The sequence below is a fragment of the Bombina bombina genome, chromosome 10 (assembly GCF_027579735.1).
Source record: "Bombina bombina isolate aBomBom1 chromosome 10, aBomBom1.pri, whole genome shotgun sequence".
NCBI classification, from domain to species: Eukaryota; Metazoa; Chordata; class Amphibia; order Anura; family Bombinatoridae; genus Bombina; species Bombina bombina.
Genome location: NC_069508.1, coordinates 57891609 through 57903682, shown reverse-complemented (window position 1 = coordinate 57903682; position 12074 = coordinate 57891609). Strand labels below are relative to the sequence as shown.

At 36.7% G+C, this 12074-nt stretch overlaps 1 protein-coding gene across 1 annotated transcript in view; it reads left to right on the top strand.

The window, feature by feature from the left end:
- Positions 1-12074, top strand: part of ABCA4 (ATP binding cassette subfamily A member 4) — a 382609-nt gene that overhangs the window by 122924 nt on the left and 247611 nt on the right. The window lies entirely within an intron of this gene.

The window sequence follows — 12074 nt, the reverse complement described above, 5'->3', positions numbered from 1 at the left end:
CATAGGGCCCTTAAATTAGGTGTAATAAGTTTAAAGCTTTGATAATTTATTTTCTATTTTTTGTAACTTAGTTGTTAGTTTTTTGTAATTTAGTAAATTTTTAGTGTAGATTTAAATTATTTAAGTAGGGTTAGGTGTTTAAATATATAATATAGTTAATTTAATTTGTAGTTTAATGTAATTTTAGTATAAAAGTTAGGTTAGATTAATTATTAGTTTAATATAGTTTAATGTAATTTTAGTTTAAAAGTTAGGTTAGATTAATTATTAATTTAATATAGTTTAAAGTAATTTTAGTATAACAGTTAGGGTAGATTAATTATTAGTTTAATATAGTTTAATGTAATTGTATTATAAATGCTAGGGTAGGTTAATTATTAGTTTAATATAGTTTAATTTAAATCTAAAGGTAAGTTTAAAATTATTGTAAAATAGGAATGAGTAAATATTTAATATAAAGTTAGTGGGTTGTTAGGTTTAGGGATTAATAGGTTAATTTAGTTTATGGCGATGTGGGGGGCTGGCGGGTTTAGGGGTTAATACATTTATTTAGTTGCGGTGGGCTCCGGGAGCGGCGGCATAGGGGTTAATACTTTTATGTAGGTGTCGGTGGTGTCGGGGCAGTAGATTAGGGGTTAATAAGTATAATGTAGGTGGCGGCGATGTAGGGGGTGGCAGATTAGGGGTGTTTAGACTCGGGGTACATGTTAGGGTGTTAGATGTAAACATAACTTTTATTCTCCCATAGGAATCAATGGGATATCGGGCAGCATCGAACATGAGCTTTCACTGCTTTCAGACTCCCATTGATTCCTATGGCATCCGCCGCCTCCAGGGCGGCGGATTGAAAACCAGGTAGGCTGGGCCGGAATAGTGGCAAGCGTACCTGCTAGTTATTTGTTAAAGGAACACTCAATCAAAATTAAACTTTCATTACGCAGATAGAGCATGCCATTTTAAACAACTTTCCAATTTACTTCCATTAAGTAAATGTGCACAGTCTTTTTATATTTAAACTTTTTGAGTCACCAGCTCCTACTGAGCATGTGCAAGAATAAGTGTGTATGCATTTGTGAATGGCTGATGGCTGTCACATGGTACGTGTATGCATTTGTGATTGGCTGATGGCTGTCACATGGTACAGGGGGAGTGGAAAGAGACATAACTTTTAAAATTGCCAGAAACAAAATCTACTACTCATTTGAAGTTCAGACTAAGTGCTATTGCATTGTCTTATTATCTTGCATTTGTTGATTATGCAAATCTACTGTGCTGACTAGTCAGATAGTGCCGAATTTGCATTCGGAACATCTGTAGTGACGTAACCATCGATCTGTGTTGGACTGAGACCGGCGGATCGTATGTTACGTCACAAAATTCTACTTTTGCCGGTCTGTAGCCTTTGATAAATAAGGCGAATCAAGCTCGCCAAAATTACGCTGCGGAATTCCAGCGTATTTGCGGTTGACGGCTTGATAAATAGGCCCCATTGTCTTGGAATAATATGAGAGTAAGAGCCTAGCAGGCCCATTTATCAAGCTCCGTATGGAGCTTGAAGGGCCGTGTTTCTGGCGAGTCTTCAGACTCGCCAGAAACACAAGTTATGAAGCAGCGGTCTAAAGACCGCTGCTTCATAACCCTGTCCGCCTGCTCTGAGCAGGCGGACAGGAACCGCCGGAAATCAACCCGATCGAATACGATCGGGTTGATTGACAGCTCCCTGCTGGTGGCCGATTGGCCGCGAGTCAGCAGGGGGCGGCGTTGCACCAGCAGCTCTTGTGAGCTGCTGGTGCAATGTTAAATGTGGAGAGCGTATTGCTCTCCGCATTTAGCAAGGTCTTGCGGACCTGATCCGCAGTGTCGGATCAGGTCCGCAAGCCCTTTGATAAATGGGCCCCTCAGTCTGTGTTATTATTTGTTACTTTTTACCCCTTATGTATGAAAAATATCTATATAGTTTTTAATATAAACCCCTAATAAATGCTATGTGCAAAGTTTTATCATTGCTATTCTCTTATATTTTGTGTCTAAAAATGCACCCACGAATAAATGCCCCTATATATAACAAAGCACAATAATAATTTATATTGGAAAGCAATATATATATATATATATATATATATATATATACAGTATATACACATATCTATCTATCTATCTATCTATCTATCTATCTATCTATCTATCTATCTATCTATATATATATATACTGGAGTGCAAAAATAATATATAAAAGGGCACAAAAATAATATGCATTGGCGTGCAAAAATAATATATAAAAAGAAGAGCAAAAATAGAATTTCAAAATAATTAAAAAGATCTTTTTTCTTCCATGACTTTTTTTGAATAGGGGCAGTAACAAAAGCTATTGGTGAGGCTGTATAAATATTGGTATTGGTTCATATACCACTTACATGGAGAATAGTAAATTATTTTCATTGATAAATAAGGCGCAGATACTAATCCGACTGGAGAAATTTATATTTAGATCTCCTCAGCTTGCCCATGGAGAAGCAAATCCCCCCCCCCCCATTTTTTTGATAAATTTGAGTGCACAGATGCGCTTCTCTAAAGGCGAGCTGAGGAGAACCCATAGGAGAATTACCCGTAAAATTCTTCTTGCGCTTGATAAATCTTGCTCTAAGGGTTGCATTTGAGAACATTTTCTTAAAGGGACAGTAAAGTCATAATTATACATTCATGGTTTAGGCAGAATATACCATTTTTAAACAACTTTCAAATTAACTTCTCTTATTTAATTTGCCTCCTTCTTTTGTTATCCTTTGCTGAAAGGTTTATCTAGATATGCTCAGCTGCTGATTGGTGGCTGCATATATATTCCGATTGTCATTGGCTCACCGATGTGTTCAGTTAGAAACCAGTAGTGCATTGCTGCTCCTTCAACAAATGATACCAAGAGAATGAAGCAAATTTGATAATAGAAGTAAACTGGAAAGTTGTTTAAATTTGTACGTTCTACCGAATTCAAGAAATAATTTATTTGGGTTTCATGTCCCTTTAATGGTTTCCAAAATAACGTTTGGGTGCCTTTTCATTTTTAACCTAGGTTACAACATGGTGGTGCTTATTGCTTTATGCGTACTCAAAACTTTACCCTTTGCTCAATATTTAAACAACTAATATGATTTTTTTTTTTTTTATAGATTCTGCCTATTATTCTGAGGTTAATCTTTGCTTTTGATACATTATTCTGTCTAGCATTTATTTAGTGTTGTGTGTCTCTTTAAATCAACAGTGAACACCTTGTAATTACAAGCAGGGCCAGACTGGGAAATCAGACTGACCCTGGAAATGGTTGAAGACCAAAACCAGAACCCCCCAGCCCCAGCCACCCCCAGCCGGCATTCAACCCCTCTACCTTGCCTAGACCCTTTTTATGCCTCTACAGGCCCCCACACCCTCGTCAGGAGCAGAGCGCCTTGTACTACGCATGTGCAAAAGGCTCACTCCATGACCTCCCTGTGGAAGGATGTGGTTACTTCTATTATCTAATTTGATTCATTCTCTTGGTATCCTTTGTTGAAGAAACAACAATGCACATCAATGAGCCAATAACATGAGGCATATATATGTAGCCACCAATTAGCAGCTTCTGAGACTACCTAGGTATGCTTTTCAACAAAGGATATCAACAGAACAAAACAAAATAGATAATAGAAGTAAATTGGAAATTGATTTAAAATTGCATGCTCTCTAAATCATGAAAGAAAAAAAAGTGGGTTTCATATCCCATTAAGACTTTATCACTTTTTGTTTTATGAGCAATAAAATCCTTGATAACTGTAAACTGTTGCTTTTTTACGTATTATTATACAGAAATCATTCATGCACGTGCACAAAAAGAAAATGCACCTATAATAAGGGCAGGTAGCTATTTAAATTCAGTGAGGCATTCCCTGTCTAGCCAGTAAATAAATACTTCTTAGTTTTTTCCCATGTCATTCCCAATACGATTTTTTTTTTTTATCAGCAGGAGATCTTGAATAGTTTCCTTCTTCAAGAGACTGTGGAATACAACTAAAAAGTGACTGATAATTAGACACTAGTGGAAATTAGCTTATTGTCAAGACAAAGTAAAGGTTTATCCTATAAACATTCAGAGCAACAAAGAGTTAATTGCACTCAATGAGAAACCATTGCAGGATTTAAAGACCCACATAAAGGACATGTGAATGATACCAATGCAATGCAGATGTTAAACTAGTTCCCAGCAGTGCATTGCTGTAGACTACCTATGCAAGCTTTTCATCAAATCACACCAAAAGATTAAAGTAAATTTGGTTCCATATTTAATTTGTTAAAATCTTTATTACTGTAAAATAATGTACACTAACACTTTAAAGCATGGGTGTTTTTTTTAATAACAATAAAGCTAACTTTTTTATTGTTATGTCTATCTTTTTTGTTTTAGATTTTTTAACGAAAAAAAAATACAAACATATATATATATATATATATGCTCTTACACAGCTTTCCTGTACAAATAAGATAACATGCTTTTCAGTATGGCTACACTATGACGGCCATCTTGTAATCCCTGCAATAATAAGGAAGTGGAGCCTGTTCCTCACCAAACTTCCCTGTAGCTAAACTTATAAATACTAATGGCAGGGCCAGATGACCCCCCTAGAGGTGCAGGCCCATAGACTTCTGAGATCCCTGTAATATGCACCTGTATACATAAATATATATGTGTGTGTTTGTGGAGAGAGAGAGAGAGAGAGAGAGAGAGAGAGAGAGAGAGAGAGAGAGAGAGAGAGAGAGAGAAAATAATTAATTGTGTAGTTCATTAACAAATATAGACAGGCTAGAAGCTTGTTTTTCCCACAGAAAACCTCTGGAATACATTGTTTCCAATGCAGCAAAGAATTCTGGGTAAGATATGCAAATTAGGTTCACTATATATATATATATATATATATATAACTATATATATATATATAACTATATGGGGCCTAGTTATCAAGCCGTCAACCTCAAATACGCTGGAATTCCGCAGCGTATTTGTGGCGAGGCTGATACGCCTTAGTTATCAAAGGCTCGAGACCGGCAAAAGTAGAATTTTGTGACGTAAGCTTTGATCCGCCGGACTGAGTCCGACACAGATCGATTCTTACGTCACTCCAGATGTTCCGCACACAAGTGCGGCACATTCTCACTACTTTTGCTAGTTATAAAAAAACTAGCAGGTACGCTCGGCACTTTTACGGCCCAGCGTACCTGGTTTTCAAACCGCCACCCCTGGAGGCGGCGGATCCCATAGGAATCAATGGGAGTCTGACCATAGCGAAAGTACAAGTTCGCTGCTGACAGACATCCCATTGATTCCTATGGGAGCTGTCTACATCTAACACCCTAACATGTACCCCGAGTCTAAACACCACTAATCTGTCCCCCCCTACACCACCGCAACTAAATAAAGTTATTACCCCCTAAACCGCCGCTCCCGGAGCCCACCGCAAGCTACTCTATACATATTAACCCCTAAACCGCCGCTCCCGGAGCCCACCGCAACTATAATAAATGTATTAACCCCTAAACCGCCGCTCCCTGAACCCGCCGCAACCTATATTAAATGTATTAACCCCTATCCTGCCCCCCCTACACCGTCGCCACCTTTAATAAATTTAATAACCCCTAATCTGCCCCCCCTACACCGTCGCCACCTATAATAAATTTATTACCCCTATCCTGCCCCCCACTACGCCGCCGCCGCCGCCACTGTAATAAAATTATTAACCCCTAAACCTAAGTCTAACCCTAACCCTAACGCCCCCATAACTTAAATATTAATTAAATAAATCTAAATAAATTAACTCTTATTAACTAAATGAATCCTATTTAAAACTAAATACTTACCTTTAAAATAAACCCTAATATAGCTACAATATAAATAATAATTATATTCTAGCTATCTTAGGATTTATTTTTATTTTACAGGTACCTTTCAATTTATTTTAACTAGGTTCAATAGCTATTAAATAGTTATTAACTATTTAATAGCTTACCTAGCTAAAAGAAACACTATACACTATACTTTAATAAATTATTCCTATTTAAAACTAAATACTTACCTGTAAAATAAACCCTAAGATAGCTACAATATAATTAATAATTATATTGTAGCTATCTTAGGATTTATATTTATTTTACAGGTAATTTTGTATTTATTTTAGCTAGTTAGAATAGTTATTAAATAGTTATTAACTATTTAATAACTACCTAGCTAAAAGAAATACAAAATTACCTGTAAAATAAATCCTAACCTAAGTTACAATTAAACCTAATACTACACTATCATTAAATTAGTTAAATAAACTACCTACAAATAAATACAATTAAATACAATTACATAAACTAACTAAAGTACAAAAAATAAAAAAAGCTAAGTTACAAAAAATAAAAAAATAAGTTACAAACATGTTAAAAATATTACAACAATTTTAAAGGGCCACTGTAAGTAAATATTTTCTATGCCTGTTACTAACTAACTACCCTAAATACGCTTTTTATCAATAGCATTTCATTAACATTTCTCTACCGTATATCAGAAATCTTGTCTGCAAATTTAATTGTTTTCCAAACCCACTCTGTGGGTATCCTTTGCTCTGTACCAATCCGTTTACAATACCTAGGTTTCAAAATGGCGCTTTAAACTCAAAGTTATTGGTTTAAGTATTTTGAACACTCAGTGATGAAAATAGTGGGCAGGATAACGTGACATCATCGGCGAATAAAAGATATAACTTTTAGAACGTTATGAAACTTCGTTTTGGAGAAAATATAGGTCAGTAGGTTTTAATTAATGTTTATTAACTTTAATATGTTAGTTGTTTAGCTTAAAAATTATAAGAGAAAGTAATCCTTTAAGCTACTTACACCTAATCTAAGCCCCCTAATAAAATAACAAACCCCCCCAAAATAAAAAAATGCCCTACCCTATTCTAAATTAAATAAAGTTCAAAGCTCTTTTACCTTACCAGCCCTTAAAAGGGCCATTTGTGGGGGCATGCCCCAAAGAAAACAGCTCTTTTGCCTGTAAATGAAAAATACAACCCCCCCCCAACATTAAAACCCACCACCCCCTTCCCCGTAATCTAACCCAAACCCCCCTTACAAAAACCTAACACTAATCCCCTGAAGATCATCCTACCTTGTCTTCACTCAGCCGAGCAGTGATGGAACCGAAGTGGACATCCGGAGCGGAAGAAGTTAATCCTCCAAGCGGCGCTGAAGAAATATTCCATCCGATGAAGTCATCATCCAGGCGGCGCTGAAGAAAAGTTTTCGATCCGGCCGATGTCATCTTCAAAGAGGCGCTGAAGAGGTCTTCTATCCGGGCGATGTCATCTTCCAAGCCGGGTCTTGAATCTTCCTCCCGCCGATGCAGAACCTCCTTCTTCCGACGGACTACGACGAATGAAGGCTCCTTTAAGGGACGTCATCCAAGATGGTGTCCCCTCAATTCCGATTGGCTGATAGGATTCTATCAGCCAATCGGAATTAAGGTAGGAATATTCTGATTGGCTGATGGAGTCAGCCAATCAGAATCAAGTTCAATCCGATTGGCTGATCCGATCAGCCAATCAGATTGAGCTCGCATTCTATTGGCTGATCGGAACAGCCAATAGAATGCGAGCTCAATCTGATTGGCTGATTCCATCAGCCAATCAGATTTTTCCTACCTTAATTCCGATTGGCTGATAGAATCCTATCAGCCAATCGGAATTGAGGGGACGCCATCTTGGATGACGTCCCTTAAAGGAGCCTTCATTCGTCGTAGTCCGTCGGTGAAGAAGGAGGTTCCGCGTCGGCGGGAGGAAGATTCAAGACCCGGCTTGGAAGATGACATCGCCCGGATAGAAGACCTCTTCAGCGCCTCTTTGAAGATGACATCGGCCGGATCGAAGACTTTTCTTCAGCGCCGCCTGGATGATGACTTCATCGGATGGAAGATTTCTTCAGCGCCGCTTGGAGGATTAACTTCTTCCGCTCCGGATTTCCACTTCGGTTCCATCGCTGCTTGGCTGAGTGAAGACAAGGTAGGATGATCTTCAGGGGATTAGTGTTAGGTTTTTGTAAGGGGGGTTTGGGTTAGATTAGGGGTATGTGGGTGGTGGGTTTTAATGTTGGGGGGGGGGTTGTATTTTTCTTTTACAGGCAAAAGAGCTGTTTTATTTGGGGCATGCCCCCACAAATGACCCTTTTAAGGGCTGGTAAGGTAAAAGAGCTTTGAACTTTATTTAATTTAGAATAGGGTAGGGCATTTTTTTTATTTTGGGGGGTTTGTTATTTTATTAGGGGGCTTAGATTAGGTGTAAGTAGCTTAAAATTGTTGTAATATTTTTAACATGTTTGTGACTTATTTTTTTATTTTTTGTAACTTAGCTTTTTTTATTTTTTGTACTTTAGTTAGTTTATGTAATTGTATTTAATTGTAGTTATTTGTAGGTAGTTTATTTAATTTATTTAATGATAGTGTAGTGTTAGGTTTAATTGTAACTTAGGTTAGGATTTATTTTACAGGTAATTTTGTATTTCTTTTAGCTAGGTAGTTATTAAATAGTTAATAACTATTTAATAACTATTCTAACTAGCTAAAATAAATACAAAGTTACCTGTAAAATAAATATAAATCCTAAGATAGCTACAATATAATTATTAATTATATTGTAGCTATCTTAGGGTTTATTCTACAGGTAAGTATTTATTTTTAAATAGGAATAATTTATTAAAGTATAGTTAGGTAAGCTATTAAATAGTTAATAACTATTTAATAGCTATTGTACCTAGTTAAAATAAATTGAAAGGTACCTGTAAAATAAAAATAAATCCTAAGATAGCTAGAATATAATTATTATTTATATTGTAGCTATATTAGGGCTTATTTTAAAGGTAAGTATTTAGTTTTAAATAGGATTCATTTAGTTAATAAGAGTTAATTTATTTAGATTTATTTAATTAATATTTAAGTTAGGGGGGCGTTAGGGTTAGGGTTAGACTTAGGTTTAGGGGTTAATAATTTTATTACAGTGGCGGCGTAGTGGGGGGCAGGATAGGTGTTAATAAATTTATTATAGGGGGCGACGGTGTAGGGGAGGCAGATTAGGGGTTAATAAATTTATTATAGGTGACGACAGTGTAGGGGGGGCAGGATAGGGGTTAATAGGTTTAATATAGGTTGCGGCGGGTTCAGGGAGCGGCGGTTTAGGGGTTAAACTATTTATTTAGTTGCGGAGAGGTGCGGGATCAGCAGGATAGGGGTTAATAACTTTATAATAGAGGGCGACGGTGTAGGGGGGCAGGATAGGGGTTACTAGGTATACTGTAGGTGGCAGCGGTGTCCGGGAGCGGTGGTTTAGGGGTTAATACATTTATAAGAGTTGAGGCAGGGTCTAGGAGCAGCGGTTTAGGGGTTAGTAACTTTATTGAGTTGCGGGAGGCTCCGGGGGCGCCGGTATAGGGGGTAGAACAGTGTAGTTAGTGTGAGTGCTTAGTGACAGGCTAGCAATAAAGCTGGGAAAAAGCCGAAGAGCAGCGAGATCGGATGAGTGATAACTCTCACAGTCCGCTGCTCATCGCCCCGCGGCTTTTTGACAGCTTTATTTGATAACTTAGGCGTATTTTTTCAGGTCCGCGGCGGCGAAGGTAGGCGAGCTTAGGCGGGCGTATTGGGCCGGCGAAGCCAGAAAAGTAGACGGCTTGATAACTACCCCCTATATATATATATATATATATATATATATATATATATTGCAAGCAATGAGTGTGCTCTGAGGGGTTGTAGCTTTCTTGTAAATTTTGACTTTTTTTGCCAGCCAGAATTAATTTTGTTTTTAGATTATTGTTATTATAAGCTCCATATTGATAATTTTTCAGATTTTCTTTATTAGTCATTGGGCAATATAATACACAAATTATTGAATTTAGAAATCTTATGATATATGTCTTGTTAATAAAATTGCTTCATAGAAGTTCCAGAAAATGTATAAGAAGCATATCAGTAAATTAGATATTGAAACAAAGAAGTCTTTTCTTAGGTTGGTATGTCTGCCAAAGGAGTACCAAGTTGGGCATGCAGACTTTGATGTGGTGTAATTGTAGGTTTTTTGATCTGCAATAAACTGTGTAAGAGAAGATCAAACAAGTTTATTTTTTGGCATTATGTGAAGTGTGTTGATAACTTTAGTTTCTTATTCGGTTCATATCATACAAGTCTTTTCCCAAATAAGATGTTCTCTTCCGAACTACCTCCTTTTAGTTTTAAGGCTAGATTACAAGTGGAGTGCTAAATATCGCTTTGATGAAAGCGATATTTGTGCTCCACTGTGTAATACCAGTGCACAATAATGTGCGCTGGTATTACAAGTTTTCACGAGGCCGTGCTTCCACAGACTCCTATGGGAGCCTCGTTCTGATGCCGTCAGAGACAGCATTAGCGAAGGGGGTAAGTTGCGCAGCGATGGTAACAAATATAAATATATATTGTATATTTTTATATACATATATATTTATGTTTTAATATGTGTATATACACATATTAACACATAAATATATATGTATATAAGCATATACTTATATATTTACTGGGAACACACAGTTCCCCATAGACCGCATTGTAAAGGCACTTTTCTGTGCCAGTTTTTTCTAACACCCCACTCCCACCAACTTTAACCCCAAAATACTGCCTAATGCAGTAATTTTATTAAAAAATAAAGATGCTGCCCTCTTTATTTTTAATAAACTACACTAGACAGTATTTTGAGGGCATTTGAGGCAGATTTAAAAAAATTAACCAGAGATCCGATCTCTGGTTAATTTTATAACCATTACAAGTGGCTGGTTAATTATTACACTCGTTTGCGGGAGTGCAATAAAATATATGTATAGATATATAATTTACATAAAAAGCACCCCAGATATATATATAGAAATGTGTATTTAGGAATAAATAGAACACATTCTTCTATTTGAAGAACATTGGAATGTTAAATATTTATTTCTTGCTCCATTGAAGTTTATGGGGGAATTTGTTAACAAGGTTGCAATATTCGAAGTTCAGCTTTTTGTGCACGTTTGCTTAGCCTGTGAGCAAAAGCGTTTTACTGTCAACTTGTAATATGTGCGCTACCCGACATGTGCAAAAAGCCTAGTCTAGCAGGGATAATGAGCGAACAGGAGCACAAACTACCACTCGTAATCTAGCCCAAAATTAGTAAAAATCTCTTATTTATTTCACAACATCTATCCAGTATCTAGGCAGCTGATGTAAGATCAACCCCTTGAAAAGCTAATACAAGTTAAATATAGCAAGAGACTACTGCCCCTATAACTTAGAGGTTGCACTATTTTATAAGGCACTGATAGAAAGAAATTATAAGAGAAAAAAATCATAGCTAAGATAGAAACTAACTATGATTTGCTACAGATTTACCATTATATCTCTTTCATTTGTCATTGTATAAATTATGGCTTCTGGAACTGATCCTCCATAATGGGTCCTGTAAGGATTCAGGCACTCCCTAGTTATGCCTGTCGAGAGGGATTGATTGGTTGGAACAATAAGCCAAAGCTATATACCATATATGTATTGAGTTGGTGATCAAGAAAGATGCTAGAATAAACAAACCGTATATGGGATACATTCAGTTATTTACAAATGACTTCAACATGCAGCTTGGAATGGAACTAGCATATAGTGACTGATTTCATAAGGTCACGTAGGAACTGACCAGTGCAATAATTGAGGGAAAGCCTTAGTCAACTGTGGTGGCTTGTCAAACCAAACCACTTACATAAGTGTTAAAGGGACACTAAAACCAAATTTTTTCTTTCATGATTCAGATAGAGTAGCAATTTTAAGCAACTTTCTAATTTACTCTTATCAAATTTTCTTTGTTCTCTTGATATCTTTATTTAAAAAGCAGGAATAAAAAGCTTAAGAGCCGGCCGGCCCATTTTTGGTTCATAACCTGGGTTATGCTTGCTTTTTGGTTTGCTAAATGTAGCCACCAATAAGCAAGCGCTATCCAGGGTGCTGAACCTAAAATGAG